Raw genomic sequence first — 4,555 nt, forward strand, 5'->3', positions numbered from 1 at the left:
GCCTGAGTGCGGCAGAGCTCCCAGGTATTGGGGCGGGGAAGCCGGCTGCAGAGACGGAGCCAAGGAGCAGGCTCTCAGCTCCGGGTGGCCATAAACTGTGATCCGCGGCCCAGTTGGGCTACTGCTCCTCCAGCAGGGACCCAACAAGTGGCAGATCCGGGGAGACGCCCCTTCCTCCCCCGGGAGGAGCGGCATGGGAGCGCACCACAGGGATCTGCTGGGTTTGGAGACTCCACATGGGGTCGGGTGCCAGAGTTAGAAACGCTCGGTCACAGGCCGGGTGAGCACGGAGTGCTGCCGGAGACCAGGGAGACGGGAGTGACTGCTTTTCTCTGGGGCGCACTGAGGAGCGGGGCCCTGAGTTCTCAGCTCCTCTGGGCAGACTGGGAGGCCACCATTTTCACTCTCATCCTCCAAAGCTGAACCGAGAGCTTGCAGGGAACAAAAGCTCCTGAGAGCAAATCCTAGCAGATTACTAAGCCCCGACGACAAGGGCGGGGCAATTCCGCCTCTGGCAAAGACATTTGGGAACCACGGCAACAGGCCCCTCCCCCAGAAGATCACCACAAATAGCCAGCCAAGACCAAGTTTACCGATCAAGGAGAACGGGAGAACTTCAGAGCTAGGGGAACACCGCACATAGAATTCATGGCTTTTTTACCATGATTCATTAGTTTTTCAAAGTTAATTTTTTTTGACAATTATTTAAGACCTTTATTAACGGGTGCTTGCCGTTTGTTGATTTTTTTGAAAAAATCAAGTTGTAAACTTTTTATTACAAATTAAAAATGAGGTTCTTAAAAATCTCAACTTGACCAGATATGAAACAATTTAAAAACCTTTAAAGGTTTATTGAGAAAAACCAGGTTTTTGTTTTTTTTTAAAAAACACGTTTGTCATTACCAAAAAGAGGCGTCTTTAGGTAAAAATAATAAAAACCCCATGCTGCATAGATAATGCAGATAGTTCTATTTATCTGGTCAGTGGCCAAAAAGCAAGCACTTAAGGTCTTCAGCTCCAATCTTTTGTTCATTTCTTATTGCTGGAATTTCATCTTCATTTCTTCCTGTTGGATGACTAAACCGGATGATGGTAGAGATGGTAAGCCGGCATTTACTCAGCCCCGCCCTGCTCAGCCTCGGTAGCGGACGAATTCTCAGCTGGTGGATCGGCTGCTTTTGTCTCTTTGCCATCTTGTGGTTTAGGGTTTTCTGGGCATCTGCGTCGGTCATTGAAGTTGCGGCGCTACCGACATTGAGGTGGCTGCTGACCTTGGGTCTCATCTCCTTCATTTTCCTTATCTTCCTCATTGCCATCCAGAGGCTGTCTTTGGCGAGGAGGACCCCTGCGGAATCGTGGTCTATAACCCCGATACATATTCTGTCTCACCGGTCTACCTTGTTCTCCTGCACCCTGGTTGTCAGCACCTTCCATCACTTCTCCTGCACAGGAGGGTTGGAATACTGCGGTCCACGCCCAGAGGGTCTCCGCATGTAGTAAGGTGGGAACTGTCGCCTGCGGTAGGGCCGGCGCTGTTGGGCCTGGCCTTCGGGAGCACTTTCCGATCCCTCGTTCTTTTCCCCACTCTCGCTATTCTGGTAATTCTGCTGGTAATTGCGTGGAGGACCCCTGCGACGTGGATGGCATCTGTAATGGTTACGGTCGGCTGCATATTTACTGCCTTGCCCTGGAACTCCACCAAGGCCTGCCACATTTGCTGCCTCCGCACCCTTTTCTCCTTCAACAACATCAAACTCCACAGTCTCTCCATCTCCTACACTGCGAAGGTACTTCCTGGGGTTATTCTTCTTTATGGCAGTCTGGTGTCCAAATACATCTTCCTTGGTGTCATTCCTGTTGATGAAACCATATCCGTTTCTTACATTGAACCATTTTACTGTTCCCAAAACCTTCCTTGCGATGACCTTCTTGTCCCCGCCGGCAGGCGCCGCCGATGTGAGGCCGCCCGGGCCGCCGCTCCCTGCGCCGCTGCCCGTGGTGCCGGGCTTGGTGTTGGCAGCGCTGAGGGCGGGGGCGGCGGGGGGGCGGCGGGCAGCTGCTGGGTCTCGGCCTCGCTGCTCATGGTTGTGGTGATGGTGACTGGGGCCGGCTGCGGCAGCTGCGGCTCCTCCAGGGGTGTGATGGTAACTAGGCCGGCGGCGGCAGTGGGGCTGCTCAGGGCTCTCTGGGGTCCGCTCTCCGCTCCCGCTACCGATCAACTCAAAGTTAATTTTTTTAACTGTTTTTTTTTTTGAATTTTTCTTTTTCCCTTTTTCAACCACCATCTTATCAATTCCTTTTTGAAAAAAATTTTTTTTTTCATTTTTAGAGTCATATTCTATCTCTTAATAGTAGATATCCTTATTTTTGGCATATATATATAAGTCGTTCACTCTTTAAAATTTTGAGATAACAGTTTCTTCTAACAGATCAAAATATACCCTAAATCACTAGTGTATGGCTTTGTTCTAGTCTCCTGCCTGATCACATTCTCTCTCTTTTTTTTCTCTTTTCTCTCTTTTTTTTAAATCTTCTTCTTTCTTTTTTCAAACAACTTCTTATCAATTCCTTTTATGAAATCTTTTATAATTTTCATCTTTACAGTCATCTTCCATCCCTTAATTGTATCAACCCTTATTTTGTACATATATGTCTTTCTTTCTTTAAAATTTTAGGAGGCATTTTCTTCTAACAGACCAAAATACACCCAAAATCTAGTTTTGTGGTGGAACTAGTGTGTGGCACTGATCTATGCACTAGCCTGATCATATTTGATCATATTCTGTTTTTTTGTTTTGTTTTGTTCTGTTTTTGTTTGTTCTTATCTTTTTCTTTTTTTTTCTCTTTCTTTTTTCTTTCTTTCCCTTACTTTTCCCCTGGTTTCAGGTCTTTTCTGATTTGTTTAGAGTATATTTGCTGGGGACGTTGTTAACCTGTTAGCATTTTGTTCTCTCATTCATCTCTTCTCCTCTGGACAAAATGACAAGATGAAAAAAATCACCTCAGCAAAAAGAACAAGAGGTAGAACCGTCTGCCAAGGACCTACTCAATACGGACATTAGTACGATATCAGACCTAGAGTTCAGAATCATGATTTTAAAGATATTAGCTGGGCTTGAAAAAAGCATGGAAGTTATTAGAGACACCCTTCCTGGAGAAATAAAAGAACTAAAATCTAACCAGATTGAAATAAAAAAGGCTATTAATGTGGTGCAATCAAAAATGGGGGCACTAACTGCTAGGATAAATGAGGCAGAAGAGAGAATGAGCGATATAGAAGACCAAATGATGGAAAATAAAGAAGCTGAGAAAAAGAGAGATAAACAACTACTGGATCACGAGGGCAGAATTCGAGAGATAAACGATATGATAAGATGAAACAACATTAGAATAATTGGGATCCCAGAAGAAGAAGAAAGAGAGAGAGGGGCAGAAGGTATATTGGAGAAAATTATAGCAGAGAACTTTCCGAAGGTGGGGAAGGAAACAGGCATCAAAATCCGGAGGCACAGAGAACCCCTCTCAAAATCCATAAAAATAGGTCAATACCCCAACATCTAATAGTAAAACTTATGAGTCTCAGAGACAAAGAGAAAATCTTGAAAGCACCTTGGGACAAGAGATATGTAACCTATAATGGTAGAAACATTAGATTGGCAACAGACCTATCCACAGAGACCTGGCAGGCCAGAAAGGACTGGCATGATATCTTCAGAGAACTAAACAAGAAAAATATGCAGCCAAGAATACTATATCCAGCTAGGCTGTTGTTGAAAATGGAAGGAGAGATAAAAAGCTTCTAGGACAAACAAAATCTAAAGGAATTTTTGCAAACATGAAACCAGCCCTACAAGAAAATATTGAAAGGGGTCCTCTAAGCAAAGAGAGAGCCCAAAAGCAGCATAGACCAGAAAGGAACAGAGACAATGGCACAAAATTCATATCTTTCAATAGTTACCCTGAAAGTAAATGGACTAAATGCCCCAATCAAAAGACACAGGCTATCAGATTGGATTAAAAAACAAGACCCATCAATATGCTGTCTGCCAGGGACTCGTTTTAGACCCAAAGACACCCCCACATTGAAAGTGAGGGGGTGGAAAACCATTTACCCTGCTAATGGACACCAAAAGAAAGCTGGGGTGGCAATCCTTATATCAGACAAATTAGATTTTAAAACAAAGACTGTAATAAGAGATGAGGAAGGACACTATATCCTACTTAAACGGTCTATCCAACAAGAAGATCTAACAATTGTGAATATCTATGCCCCTAACATGGGAGCAGCCAATTATATAAGCCAATTAAGAACAAAAGCAAAAAAAACACATCAACAACAATACAATAATAGTGGGGGACTTTAACACCCCCCTCACTGAAATGGACAGATCATCTAAGCAAAAGATCAACAAGGAAATAAAGACTTTAAATAACACACTGGACCAAATGGACTTCACAGACATATTCAGAACATTCCATCCCAAAGCAACAGAATACACATTCTTCTCTAGTGCCCATGGAACATTCTTCAGAATAGATCACATCCTAGGTCACA

General features: G+C 44.2%; 1 pseudogene; it reads right to left on the minus strand.

Annotated features, from left to right (window-relative positions):
- Positions 1–717: 717 nt before the first annotated feature.
- On the minus strand, positions 718–2,083 carry LOC114219639 (Y-box-binding protein 1 pseudogene; annotated as a pseudogene).
- Positions 2,084–4,555: the final 2,472 nt, after the last annotated feature.

The sequence above is a fragment of the Eumetopias jubatus genome, unplaced genomic scaffold (genome assembly GCF_037043125.1).
Source record: "Eumetopias jubatus isolate StellerSeaLion01/CBP00866 unplaced genomic scaffold, mEumJub1_p1.0 scaffold_9, whole genome shotgun sequence".
Classification (NCBI taxonomy): domain Eukaryota; kingdom Metazoa; phylum Chordata; class Mammalia; order Carnivora; family Otariidae; genus Eumetopias; species Eumetopias jubatus.